Source organism: Varroa jacobsoni, unplaced genomic scaffold, assembly GCF_002532875.2.
Source record: "Varroa jacobsoni isolate VJ856 unplaced genomic scaffold, vjacob_1.0 scaffold_1243, whole genome shotgun sequence".
NCBI lineage: Eukaryota > Metazoa > Arthropoda > Arachnida > Mesostigmata > Varroidae > Varroa > Varroa jacobsoni.
In genome coordinates this window covers 171,802-186,667 of record NW_019214145.1, presented here as the reverse complement: position 1 = coordinate 186,667, position 14,866 = coordinate 171,802, and the positions used below count along the sequence as shown (strand labels likewise).

The 14,866-nt window shown below is 36.8% G+C and overlaps 1 protein-coding gene and 1 long non-coding RNA gene across 5 annotated transcripts in view; both read left to right on the top strand.

Moving 5' to 3' along the window:
* The window catches only part of eya (eya transcriptional coactivator and phosphatase 2), a 62,604-nt gene that overhangs the window by 7,968 nt on the left and 39,770 nt on the right, over positions 1–14,866 (top strand). The gene's annotated exons all lie outside the window — the stretch shown is intronic.
* Positions 2,560–7,220, top strand: LOC147752464 (uncharacterized). The gene is made up of 2 exons (XR_015314018.1): positions 2,560–5,439; positions 5,820–7,220. It is a non-coding gene; the product is annotated as an uncharacterized LOC147752464 (long non-coding RNA).

Below are 14,866 nucleotides of genomic sequence, written 5' to 3'. Positions count from 1 at the left end.
GCACTGTATTGTTACTTGCGGTGAAAATGAAGCTCCTATAATAATCGCAGACGATCACATCATATGGTTGATGCAACTAAACTGGCGGGGCATCACCGTGACGTGAATACACATCTGTCATAGCTGTATCTATTTGGTGGTCTAGTATAGGTGTTACCTATTATGGTTTCCTGAGTAGCGGTTCGTTTATTAAGGTTTAAATATACTTTCCACAATTAAGAGGTCTATAGATAAGCTTAGTGAACAGAAATAAACCGCTTTCATCGCACGACAACGCTCGATGTAATGTGAAGAATCAAGGTGTTAGTTTCTGTCGGAAGCTCTATCTTCCACCATACTTACCAGATGTTGCTTCGACGGATTACTATTTTTTCTCCACTTTTTAATAGGAAAAATATCAACATGATATAGAAAATGCAATTCCGTGCTTTATAGTTCTACAGTCAAGGGTCATCCAAATAACAGTCGGTCATAAATGATCATGGTGCATACTTCGACTGAAACTCTGCTCGTGAAAAAACTTCAAAAAGGCAAAAGCTCACTATTTCACGCTTTGTATGTGGCGGTATATAATTATGTCGTTATAAATAAATATATATCTGCGGTGGCGCCGCGACAAGTGGGTGGAAAGCTGCAAAAATGGGTTACAAGCCGTTATTTTATGCTGGCTATACATCAGGTAACCGTGTGTTTAAGCGTGATATTGGTCCGATTTTAATGTCTCACGTCCAAATGTAAAGTGGTAGCACATGAAACCTGGACATCAAAACTTAATATATTGTTTCAAAAATTAACTATTTTCCGTGGATAAACACCATGAACGATTTAGTGTTTCTTATCTAGGAGTATAATCGTTCCTTAGTTATCTACTTCTACCACGCATTGGATGTCCTATATTTCATGAGTTTAGATGTTATTACGGTATTATTTTGTATACCGAATTATGTTTCTTAGGGATGATTACAAGAATGCTGTCCATACGTCGTCTCAAAAACGCACAGTCCTTCTGGTTGTTTGCAGATGATTTTTTCGCAAGAAACGAAAGTCTGTGCTATTATAATGAAAAATCTTTTTTTTTTTTGCTCTGATGCTATGAATAGAAGTGCATTACGACTTATAAGTAGTACTACTGTGAAATATTTCATAACCGTCCAACTGCTGAACGTCACCAAGCTAAGTTCCAATCTATAATATAGAATTTTGTTGTGCGCTAGCTGAACTTATTAGCTTAGAATGAAGCTGTTCCATCACAGCATGAATCATTTGTTTTTGTTTTCTGTGTCCCTAAATAAATGGATAGTGGCTATGTCCTATACGACCAAAGGTTGTGTTCCTTCCAAATCGAAAGCCCACCGCTATGCAAATTTGGTTGTATATACATATAGCAGTTCGCGATTAACCAAAATTTCGGCGGGTTTCGGTCTTTTGCTTCTGTCTGCCGGCATATGTTGGAGGTACCTTGCTAAAAGTGTTTACACTATCTCCAATAGAATTGGATAACATGAGTTATTGAAGCCTAACGAGTTTTAGCAATATAATCAAACGGACAGGTACAAATGGTAACTGCACTATGTTAAAAATACTGTTTCAAAAAATATTTTTTCCTTGAATCTAAGTGAGAATAAAAACAATTAAATTGTAACAAACCATTTTTCAGAAGTAAAATGTTCTTGAATATAAAGGGTTCGCTCGTGTGTGCAAATATTGGCCTTTCGGACTAGACTTTGGGATCCCATGTGAAATCCATATTCACAAGATACGTTTGGAAGTAGGAAAGTACAAAAGTTCCCTGTGTGTAAGAGCAAGTGCTGTTGCAAGTAAGTGGATTACTTACGTAAACCGATCGGGCACTATTACGAAAAATGATTTAATAAGCAAGATGTCACATACGAGCGTATCTACGTATCGATACACAAAAACTTCCTAGACGTATGCAACGTTAACAACTATGGCTTTCGTTTGCTCATACGTGACAAGGCATTCTATCTGAAGAACTGAATGCTATGAATAAAAAGAAAATTAGCAAGGAAGTGAAAATTAGATCAATAGAAAGCGGAAAAAAAACGTACCTTTCTAGTTTTGCACATTTTTAGCATGCAGAAAAACTTCGGTGCACCTGCACACAACCGCCACTAAACGGCATTGAATAATAGCTTTCTAAAGCTCGTTAGGAAGTTTTGTGTAAAGAGTGCCAGCGTATTCTCATCTCCAGTTCCGTCTATTCGTACGTTGATTTACGCAAAACGAGATTCCCTGCATCACCTAAATGGGCTTGACTTCTAAATGAGTTTTCTGATAAAAATTAAAAAAACATTTTATATACAATATTTCAGTAATCATTGCTGGAGTTTCTGTTTGTTATGTTTTAGCTACGAGTGTGCTTATCGTTTCCACTCATAGCTGTCATAAACGACAAAGTTATTACAACTTATTACACTCATTTATTTGCAGATCTACTTTTATGGGCAATTTCCAACTTTAAATCTACAATGGTCCTAGTTCACGCTAGAGTACGATTTGCATGTAAGCAATGCTTTCAGGAAAGATGTAATTGTAAAGAATACCTAATTTGCATTTGATTGCACCTGAAATACGTACTATTAAACAAAAAAAAGTATCAATAAAACCCTTAGCCTTTGTCGACTAAAAGCGACTACGTAACCGGGTTTGTGGCGCCATATTTCTGTGGCTGTCTAATATCCGCAGACAATCGAAGGATATAAATATGTGCAATAAAAAATAACATGCACTGTGTTTCGCTACAAGAATCTCAAGTCCTGCCAATATTGTAAAAGGCTTTTGGGCACCATGATGTAAGTCACTGTCGGGGGTTCAAGTCTTGTTAGCCACTTTACGAAAAACAAAAGACAATGAGGATTGCCGAATTTCCGCGGGGAGCTTGCAAAGCAGTTAGGTATTCGCTTAGAACCATTTCGAAATATCGTTTGGAAGCGAGAAGGCTCACAGTAAGAGTTAAGAGAAAGGACCTAAACTTGAGCAAATGCAAACTAGTCAATAAACAACAATGCTACTGAGAACGAAAACTTTAGCGTATTCAAAGAAGAATCGCATTTTCTTCAGCGCGTCAAGACAGATAACGAGCCTTCGGTGTACTGGAATGATGTGAGGACTCAGGTAGTCGCCTAACTATCGCTTTTTTTTTCTACAAAAAAAAGATTTTTATCAAAAAGAAATTACATATTTAACTGATGGCGACTTTTTCCTTTCCCCAAAATTCAGAAAACGATTGGATCTAAGAGATAAGAGCAGAGATTGCGCCCTAAAACTGGGCTAACTGTAGCACACGTGCAGTGAATTCGGGGGAAAATTACTTCGAACGAGACGACAAAGTGTTGGATGATTGAGTACGCGAAGCTGATACAGCGTTGGACTATAGTCACTTCTTCGACCTAACAGTATAGAAAAGAAAAACGCTTGCAAAATAATAAGTAGTGGAGGTTTTAGAAACAGACAGTTATTTGGTTGCATTTTTAACTAGATATATGAACAGTTTCTATTATTATAAAATTAACCACTTTCAATTAACAGCCAATTACATTTATTTTATTTCGGGCCACGAAAAAGCATAAGCAACAGCTTCGTGACATTCCACCTTTAATTTGTATATATCTGTCTATATTGCTGGTTCTGGATAGTTACCGCCCAAAAAAAGGTGAGAAAAGAATCGAGAACTTCGTAGCTAGATGCATATGGTCCATACATCTACGTCGTATCAAATGCTTTATTCGTCGTTCCCCGAGTTGGACGCAGCATTACCAGTATTCCAGCCCTCCCTTCTATTTAATCGTATTCAGTCAAAAACAAGTTTGGTGTTAAAAGACTAACGTGCGAAAGAGTTCGTGACACAGGAAATTATGCCTACAGAGAAGATTGTAAGAACTTAGATATTTCAGTGATATTGTCTCGAACGTTGCGTATGACTACTATGGTTGGCTCAACATGGAGGCTTATATAAGCGGCTGCATGCATATGACGCTTGTGTTCTATATGAAGATGCCATATGTAAATCTACAGTGCACTAACTGGGACAATGTTGAAACAAGGGGACAAAATATTTACATTGAATTTATAGCAGGACAGATATAACTATATAACGGAAGGGTAGTAACCGAGCCAGTCTGTGTTTGATTTGAACTGTAAATTAATTTTGTTATAAAATCAATGGGATCAAATAACATAATGACAGAACACGGGCTGTACCGAAGTCCTCACGTTACTTTGAATATGATGCACCGCTAAAATTCTTTGATTGCGTGGTGGCTGTACCCTGATTACCAGATACAAAAATTAGTTGTTTGAATTTAATTGTCACCTGGAGTGACAGTATTTTCTGTTAAGCTCTCACAGCATTTTGATTCTTGAAAAACAGTTAAACAATTCTTTAGAGACAGAAAAGTTATTAGACATATCCCTACAGAGCGACCTCAAACACTTTCTGGGCAAAGTTAGTCGTATGTTGAGTATCTATCTGTTTGATCGCGCCGACTGCTAGCTAAATAAAGTAGATTGCCGAGGTGAGGCCAATAGTTTATGAAAGACCACTTGAGTTGCTCACCCGTCCACGTATCAAACACATTTTTGATCAACTCCATTGGACTGGCAGAGGTTGTTCCGGCAAAGGCATTTTATATGTCAACCAATCAAAGCAGGTCACAAAGTCGGTACCAATCTGCTTATAACAAGAATAACATTCAGATAATCTTAGTTTAACGTTCATATTATCTGAAGTCTTTTCCTATCAAGAGTTTTAATTCAATCATGTTTATAAATATTATTGGAATGAGCTCGATAAGTTTTTTTTTAGCTGTCTTTCAAAATACCGCGTTGTTAAACATCCGTGTGACGTAACAACAGTTTTGTTTTATACGTAAATTCAAGAACAAGTAAACGCATTTAGCTCAGGATCGTGGTACACGATTATGAGGAATGTCTTTTTCTTTGATACATGGAGAGGTTCGTAAGCACATATATACTACGTACCAGAGCTGGCGACCATGAACCCGCTTGTCTGACATAAGGATGCGTTTGAAAAATAAAATAGACAGGTTATTATTTTATATAGCTGTGTTATATAGAGACAATAACGTAGTTTTAATGCGACTGAAAAAGTTAAAAACCAAAAAAAAAAATAACAAGAAGTAAAGAATGAATGTCAATAAGTGAATCGTATACCAGGATCGGAAAGAAGAACTTCCGGAGAATCAAAAGTGCAAGTGCTTCATTGTAACTTAGCTGTTGTGCTCAATCGTAGATAAAGACCTGTCTAGAAGGGGGCTGCAGAGTTCGGGTGTAATTTGATGCGGCGGAACCTGCAGCGGCAAAAAACCATCAGCAGGAACTCTACAGTACGACTCAATCTTCTCGATTTCAACGACTCGGAGGCACTACTATCGAAATTCACTTAAAATTGACATATAGGTATATATATATCGATATGGGACACTTATATCAGGGTATACATTTCTTTTGCAATCCTCATAGCAGTATTCACAAGTAATATTTGCAAACAAAAATGCATGTGTTCGTCGGTCTAGGCTTGCACAAAATAAAAATTATAAAGTATCACGCATGTTACCAACATCGTGAAAAATTATTATGAATAATTTATAAGTAAAATGTTCGACGATTATAAATCTCACCTGCATGGCGTCGACCAAAAGCTACTAATTGAAACGCAATTTGTTTCAAAAAATCCTCGTTAAAACCTTTTGTTTGCCTATATCTATATTTAGCTTGCAAAACGTTAGGGAAAGAAATCGATACATTTACCTATTATTATTAAATTATTTCACCAAAAGGTCTTCAAAAAGGATCATGCAGTTAGTTTCACTAAGGCAAAGACGGACCCTTACTATATACCTCTAGCTGCATGCGATAGCCAAGGATTCCCCAGCAGATTGCCTTTCCCTCTGTTGCCGTATGACGACGCTACTGGACTGCTGATGGCGATAGTGCCGCTACAAATTATTGCCTCTGTCTATGCCTGTGCACCAGCTAATGTTGATACTCTATCTTGCACTGACGCAAATAAAGCAGCATCAACAACAACGGCTTTGAGATCAACTAAACCCAAGATTAAGAGGGACTAAGAACAGCAACAATCACCGCCATCATCATACAACAACAACAGAACACGCGATTGAGCGTAAGTCGTTGTGGTTTATTTTTTAGTCGTCTGTCCGCTGGCCGCGTAGCATCATCGCCGCTAAGTTGTCAAAACGCCGCTCTACGTCCCTTCGGGGCCTCTACTTTTCCGGCAACCTCTGTTTTTCTGCTGCTATATCTTGTCGGGCACAGCAGGCAGATACTGTTGGTTTGGAAGCGATTGGAAGCGTTACTGCACGCATTAGTACGACAAAGATCAAGGCAAGAGCGACAATAAGGAAAAGACCCACCGCACGAGCGAAAAGGCAGGTCATCCTGATACACGGATTATTTTGCTAAATGCTAAATAAGCTAAAAGATGCCAGTTTAAACAATGAGTTTTAGTCGTTGTCGGATCTGCCACATTGGCGCAGCAATTGTGCGACTTAGATGTTGAGCTTATCATAATACGTTCATCGAGGTCGTACATACAAAACGACGTATGAATTATTAACTTAATAAACTTTATATGTTTGTAACGTGAAAGTGATTTTGCAGGTGAACTTCTTGTTGATGCTCAATACATCGCAGATATTGAGTCAACAATAGCTGCGGTCAAACGACGTCTAGGATCAAATAGTTTTCCACCTTGAGCTTGTTCGGGTCTATGTTTTTGTCATTAGGACTGACACTCTCTTATCGTTGTGATAATTAGATTAACCTTGAGATAAAGTATTCAGTAGATTGGCTACTCATCGTTTTAGTTCTATAGGCACAAATTTCCTGCATAAGATGCCAGTGTCACTTACAGTCTCCAAAAAACGCTTGCCCACTAGTAACGACATGCCTCTCATTTTCCCTGTTGACGACTTCCTAACAACAGTAAATAATTAGTTAATAGGAAAATTAACAACGGACAAATTAAGAACGTCATATTTAAACTTAGGTAGGTGTTCTTGCACAAAGTCCAGTGGTGGCATCCTTGGCTGCAGCTTGTCGAATGGAGTTCGAATCCTTAGATGAAACATTTTGACGGTCTGTTTCAATTCACTAGGAAATCAAAATGATAATTTGTTTTTATTGTAACTAAAATAAATATACTTTTTCCTATTCCATCTCTTAGTTTTCTATATATGTAATGTATTGTACGTAATCTACGAACTAAAAAAATGCAGCTCGCCCGATAGCTCGCGCAAATCGTTGTCTCAACTACACCAGCAGTGTGGTGGATGTTGTGGAGAGGCGACCAGTCTCCTGAAGGTTGAAAGTAATCAAAACAGGGTTGCTGTTTTAAATCTCGTCAACAAAACAGTTTGAAACTCTACAGTTTGCGTGTTATTTTTTAATGCTTAAAATGTACATACACAGTACAATTATTGGCTGGAAGCCGAGCGGCACCGCTGCCCAAATGCAGCATTTCGAGCCAACGACGATGCATATATGACTGCAGTTTGTGGTTTTCGTCGCACGCAGCCGTAAACAGATATAAATAACAATGACGACGTTTAGAAAAAGCTATCGGTTATTTCTCTGTTGAACGACAGTGAAGAACTTGAGCTGTTTATAAAAGCGAGTTAAACGCAAGAGCAAAAGATCCTTCATTGGCAGCCACTGATCTGTCACAGCCATTGACATTCGCGGAATTTAAAAAAGTTGTAAGATACTCCAGCCTAAGAGCCGGTAAAAAAAATTCTAGCTTTATGGCCGAATTTTTCAGTAATCGCAATACCTCACGTTAATCCTGCGTGCTTTGATTGAAGTCCATATTCGTGCTATTCCTACACTGCTCTACTGATGTATTGATAAAAGAGCTTTTTCCTTAGATACAATTGAAGCACTTGGTTCTGAGAGCTAACTGCACAGAGAACTGCGCGTACTGAGTCTCAGAGCATAGAAATGATGTAGTGGATCTTTTTGTGCAGCGCTGGCCTAATTGAATCGAATGGGCAACCAAAAGGCGTTCGGTTAAGCTTCACACTAACAAACTTCATGTTAATAACAAAACTATTCTTGGAAAAAAAAAACTAAAAATAGACAAACATGAGATTAGCAGCCTTCTTCACGTTTATTTATACAGATTGATGGTGCCGGTTATTTCGCGCACTGATTCTATGACATCAAGCAATTCATAAATTTTGACAAAAATGGCCTGTTCCACTAAGATTATCTCCTCAGATCATAAACTGATGGAGCTATACCATTTTTTCGCAAATTCCGCAAAACGATAATACGAACCAAGTAAATTTAAAAGTTTGTGGTAAGATGACATAAACAGAAGGAACACTCGTTTTTCAAAAGAAACTTCCACAGGTTTCATTATCGGTTTGAGATTATGAAAATCCATATAAAATTTTAGTATAACCCATGCTATCAGAAGGATTTACTTGTGAATCTTTATTTTTTTGTTTAACTCAGATTCGGCTATTATTATTTGTTGCATATATTGTTATTTGCAAGCTACAAGGAGGATATATCTACAAATCTTTCTAAATAAATAATTATTCAACATCATAGTTTAGTCTCTTAGTGAAAAGGTTTTTTTAAGGTATAATTTGCATATTTTTGGGATATTATCTAACATGATTTAAAAGAATATGCTTCTGTTCAGGCGATAATATTTTTTATGCAGACTTTATAAAAAAAAATTTAATGTAGCCTAAACTTTCAGTATGAGAGCTAGTAAAACTACATTTTTCAGTGTATTGAAGTTCCATAGGTAGATATTCAAATTGTACCTTCATGCTGTGATCATGCGAGCTTCAATTCTTTTCCTTTACTGGGCACTTACAATAGAGACTTTGCAAAACTTTTTACCTTCGGCAAAAGGTTTTCGTGATGACTCTAGGAGCTTTAGATGTATAGGAGCGTTTTAGACCGATATATTTATCCCTACTGCTCCTTTTTACAATGTAAAGTGCCGCATGTCATAACACGTTACAACTACATGTCGAAGCAACTAGGCTAGTTACACAAAAAAGCTTTTAAGTCAGCTTTGGCATACTATAAAAATCCAATGCTTTCATTTTTAATATAAGTGCGGACCGATATTTGGCTTGAAGCCTAATTTTCTAACTATACTAAGTCAATCTTTTAACTTTCAGATACCCCAGGATTCAATCTTACTTGCCACAAACAAAAAAGTGCACGTAACAACAAATATCGAAAAAGATAACCATTTTGGGTTGACTACGAAAAAATAAAATAATTCTAGCCAAAAGAGGCAATAATAAGTACCGTAGTTAATAATTATACAACATTACTAAAGCTGCAACTGTGAAATACAAAGGAGAAGCATAATTCGATATCTAGTCGTCTTCGCCAATTTTTCCTTCCACACAGTCAAACATTGGCAAAAGAAATTCCGATGTGGTTGTCCCATAATTCATTTTGACCACAAGTTCTCATCTATTCGGATGTATCATATATGATAACGCAAACATTCATTTTCACCTAATTGTTTTATCAGCACTCGTTTAAAAACTACTTCCACTCCAAGGGGGAAGGTGATAACATTGCTATTGGTTTTGTTTACCTGTACTTATTGATGAGGAATTCAATTTTATGTCATTGGAACACAAGCAATGACAGTTCATCTTTAATTTTCCCTTTTATTTATTTCCTATTTATTATATATTTCTTTCTTCTGTATATAGATAATTTAATTGGACAGTGGATCGGAATACAAAGGTTCCAATTAAAAGAAAATTGCATTTTTCGATTTGTGGGATTTACTAGAAAGAACCCTAGGTGTTTTAAAATCGAGTGAAGAGTATGAAGAAACACGACCTCTCTTATTGTCACTTAACATCTTGCTCAGCACCGAACGACACGTAACCACAATACCACATTTCTACACTGAGTTATCACCACTGAAGGTTTTGATCATCTATATATAAATCAGATAAGTGGGTAGGTAGCTTCAGGAGATATGCTTAAGCCCAGAGTTAACTCAGATTTCCATTTCAAGAAGACTTAGTGGAACTGTGGGGGCATTGTACGATGAGTGCTTAAGCGGAGTAAGACAGTCAACAAGGATCTGTATATGGATCGAGTGCAGAAGGCCATCCAACAGAAAAAAAGCTTCATAGGCAAGACTAGGTCATCCTTCTCTGTGGGAATGCCAGACTACACAAAGAAGTGAGACAGTGAGATACTGAGATAGTGAGAGCCGTTTTGCAAGAGCTTGAGTAAGACGTTTTCCTGCGATCACCATACTCTCAACACCTCGCGCCTATAAATCAGCACCTTTTTCGGCCATTGGTAAATAAAATTGGTACTATTGACGGTAAACAGAGTCCCAAAACCGAGATAAACATACAACTGTTAACAATACGATTTCGCTCATTTTCTTTAACTACTGTATGCTTTCCCTTTCTCATCTTTTTTAATGGCAATGCGTAAAGTACTCTAGTGAACTTATGCGGTAGGACAAAAATAATTGAAGGTAATGGAGTGGGCAACATAGGCCGACTACGTACAACGTTGCTTAATTTTTTTTAATCTATACGTGGGTGATGAAAAACTTGTCCAGCCAGGCTTTGAGACCTAATTCATCAAATCTACGGTTACTAATTTGGTAAGGTCATAATTCATCGGAGCGACAGGTTACAATTTAAGCTCTTGCAGGGCAGCTTTTACATTCTTCACCATGTGCGGCCAGATATGCGAAGAGGGATGAAGTTGCCTAGTCTATCTGTTTTTGTCTGTTGGATAAGTTCGTTCATTCAACACTACTGGAACACATGTAGATCCTTGTTTATTGCTTCATTCTTCTCAAACATTTTTCTGTATATAAGACCCTTCGAAACACACGAAACGCAAATCGAAGCGGTCTTAGGATGAAGATCTAGTTTGTTTCTGTGCATGTTAGACATGTAAAGCAGCTTTCTTTTCTTTACTTTACATCTATGTGAGTACATTGCTTCCAATCACTGTTGACCATTTTGAATAGAAACCTGCCATTACGCTTGCGTGTTGCTTAGCGTCCGGCGAAATATTGAGAGGCAATGGAAAACCGTCTTTCTTTGTGATATCCATTCAATCTATGAGGTACCCAAGCTTCTCATTGTTGAGTAAATCTCGTAGATTCGATCGCATTGCGGTTTATTTTCTCGCCCAATTCACAAACTAATGCTGGCCATTTTCTTTCTCGACGATTAGGAGATGTGCATCCTGCAATTAATTATTAGCTAATTACATTATTGCATTTTTTAAATAATTTTTGAGAGTCCTCTTTGGCATGGAGCGAAACATCGTATATGGCATAAGTAGCTCATTTTGCTGCTACTATTGCTTATCTTTGCAAGGGGTGAAATAGAGTATGTCTTGAAAATACATTTTTTTCCACCCAAAAATTCTAACATGAACTTTTAAGCTTGCAAAATACCGTCTATTGCTCAAACTCTACAGAAAATAGTGCTTTTTAGTGACTTATCAAAAAGGACAAACAATTAAGTAGCAAAAAAAAGAAACATTAAGAACGAACTGAAAGTACTCGTGTTCCAACCTAATATTTTTTTAAAAATCGATATGCTACTCAATTGAAATCAGCTTCGCATTTACGAGAACGCAATGCACATATTTCCGTTGCACATATTGGAGCAGCTTCCTATATTTGACTGGTTTTTTTCTACTCTGAGTACGCATAGGTTAATGTAGACGTAGTGTAATAAACAAAAAGTCGTGGCACAAATCAGGCTTGTTAATAACAAGTGAGCGTAAATTTTGTGCGTTCTTCAAAAATCGCGTGCCGCGATTTCTGCTACATGAATCCTATATTTGAAACTAGTTCACGTTGTCACTCTTAGGTTTGGTGTGTAATTGGCTGAAGTCGATTTTTTATAATAAATTTAATATATATTCATTAGATTGTCACGACTAAATTGTAGGACTGCACTTACAAGTTTAAACTTAAAAAAAAATGGTTCGCTCTGTCATTTAAAGATCCTAGAGTTTGCATTTTTCGGTAATCTTCCGTCGGCCACACGTCTTTAAATCATCGGCATGGAATAGTTCTCATATCAGGATCTAGGTAAATGAGAGAACTCGAGTACAGGATATAAAAAAATGGTGTTAAGGTAGTGCTTTTCGGGTAGCCAAACGTCTTTTTTCTTTATGATGGCTCGTGGCTTATGTTGAGTTAGAAACAGAAGTAATTATCATGTAAAAAGGCCGTTATTCCACTTGATGAAATAGTCCCAATTAGCTTAACAGTTTATCCAACAAATGATTGGGGATGATTGTTTTAAGCGCAAACTTGGAATCTTCAAAAAAAAAATTCTTCAAATTTCCGACCTGTAGTTTTCATTAAAAGTTGGGTAGACTATTGGGTAGTTAAAAAGGTTCGGAAGTTCGTCTAATTCCTAATGTGTGATGAAGCGCTGGCAACAGTAGGGCACTTAAAAAGATATCTAATGATTCGTTCATATACTCGCTTAGAAACTTTACTGCACTTATTAGTGGGACTTCTTGAGCTGATGATTGTACATATTTTCAACTGGGAAATTCACTTCATTGATGACCACTGCATCGTTTTGTGCATTTAGTATAATCCCAAGGTATATCTTACGTTGACAAGGTTTTTCATTTGTTGGGTTTCTGTGAACAAAGAACTTTTTGATTGTCTCTGTTTTTTTTTGGTTACTTGCCGACTTGCGTACCCATTTCAGCGTTGCTTTGGCTGTCCTGTGGTTTGTCATAGGTTTATTAGATTGCGTTTTCATCATTGAAAAACAGAAATACGTATTTGTTAAAAGATTCGAGTCTCCTGATTTAAAAAAATCATGTAGCTTTTCTGCTTCTTTATTATATCGACGTTTTTTTTTAAATATTTAACATTATGGTCGAAAGTCCGAAAGTATCGAAATTCTTAAAGAAAGGATATATACTAATTTTAAGTATAAACCATCAATAGTGACGTACCCACCAAAAACTTCATTCTACTCACTGCAATCTCCACTTAATTAATAAACTCCGATTAATCACAAAAGGTTCAAAAACCTACCTTATCCAGATGTCACTTTCTATGAAAACTAAATGATGATTCGGAGAAAGTAGGACATGTGCTTCGTTAGTTGAGTTATCGTGACTAAGGACAATCTTCATTTAAGTTTCCGTTGAAATATTGTTATGTATGCTCATATGGATTATGACGCAGAACTTCTACCATCGCAAGGGTCGGAAAAACAAACTATTTGAATCAATTTATAGTATTTTGTTCGAAGTTGCGGAGACACCTCATGACTGTTATTATATTATCGGTAAATTAGGATCACTCATATGACATTTGTCCCTTCGGTATTACACACCTTATCGTGCTCATTAATGAGCTTGATGTCTTCCTGGAAACATTAGAATTAGGAAAAAAAAAAAAGGTAATATTGATATTGAATGGTCCGGAGAAACTATGCCTATGGCGATCAACCCTTTTTTATTTGCTATATTAATTTGGGTAAACGGATTTCCTTTTTATGCGAGAACTAAAACGCCGCCACCTATCTGTCGTCTGCCTTCGCGAAATGTTTAAGATAAACCTTTTTATTATAAAATACAGCAGGTAACTATATCCCAGGAAAAGGCAATTCCGCAGAACTTACGGCCAGCTTTAGATGAAACATAATATTTTCAGTAAAAATTATTTCTCTAAGAGTACCCACTGCATTTGATTTATTAATAAACAGGCGTTTAATGGGACACATATCAGTTTAGCGTGATTTTTTACAGTGTTCTTATTAGACTACCGGATCCGGTTTCAACTAGCCTTCACGCAATTTATTTGATGAAAGTATAGTTAGAAATGAATTTTCATATTTGTTTGGATTTATTGTCCCAAAGAGCTCGCGCACACCAAATTTGATATTAACACGTTTTCTTCGTATTTTAGTCTCCAGTATGGTACAAAGTACGCTTCTTAATTGTAATGTATACTAAACTAGCCCTTTTCAAGCCGCAAACAACTTCGTTGTCGCAGTTATTGGGCAATATATTACCAAACTAGTGTTAAATATAACTGCGCCGCGAAGGCGGCATAAGTCCTGGTTAAAAGTCAATGACATTGAGGTCACCTTTCAAAAACGAGGGTTTCGTGTTGGCTTCTGCCGATATCTTTGGAACTATAGCAACGCGAAACCTAGTGTTTATTTATTATCACAAAAATGCTTTGACCACCGTGAAGGAAACCAAAAGTGAGTCTACCAGTGTTGGAATACTATGCTCTTTAGTTAGACGCACATTACTAGAAATTGTCACTGAAGATTAGCACGCTTGGCTTCAAGGCTGAGTTAGTAACCATTATCCGATCTACTCCTTTATCGCGTAAGACAATATGGAAAATGATTCTCTAATATGTAAGTGAGCCAAAACGTGTTCCGTTGTTCTATCCGCTTCATTTGATAATGATTGAGAGACTCTATACAGTTCAGACGAAGCCCACATTATATATATACGTTGCAGTGTGTAGCTAAAAAAACTTGTAATGACGCATTTACAAGCGGCGTAATTAAGATATGATAGGTGATGATGGATACTTGTGCTTGGTACTACAGATAGAATGTAAAAACACATTGCAAGACATTAAACCTTTAAAACAATTCTAATTTTTTTTGTTCTTATAGATATAACACTTCCTAAAGGTGAATCTGAAACAATACCTCAAGTTAATCTGCCGTTTGCTCTGGCTGACATATTTGTCGATAAACATATTTGAAATTCTCTTTATCAGTATATACTGCAGTAGTTACTGCGAAAATAATTTATAGAGTTA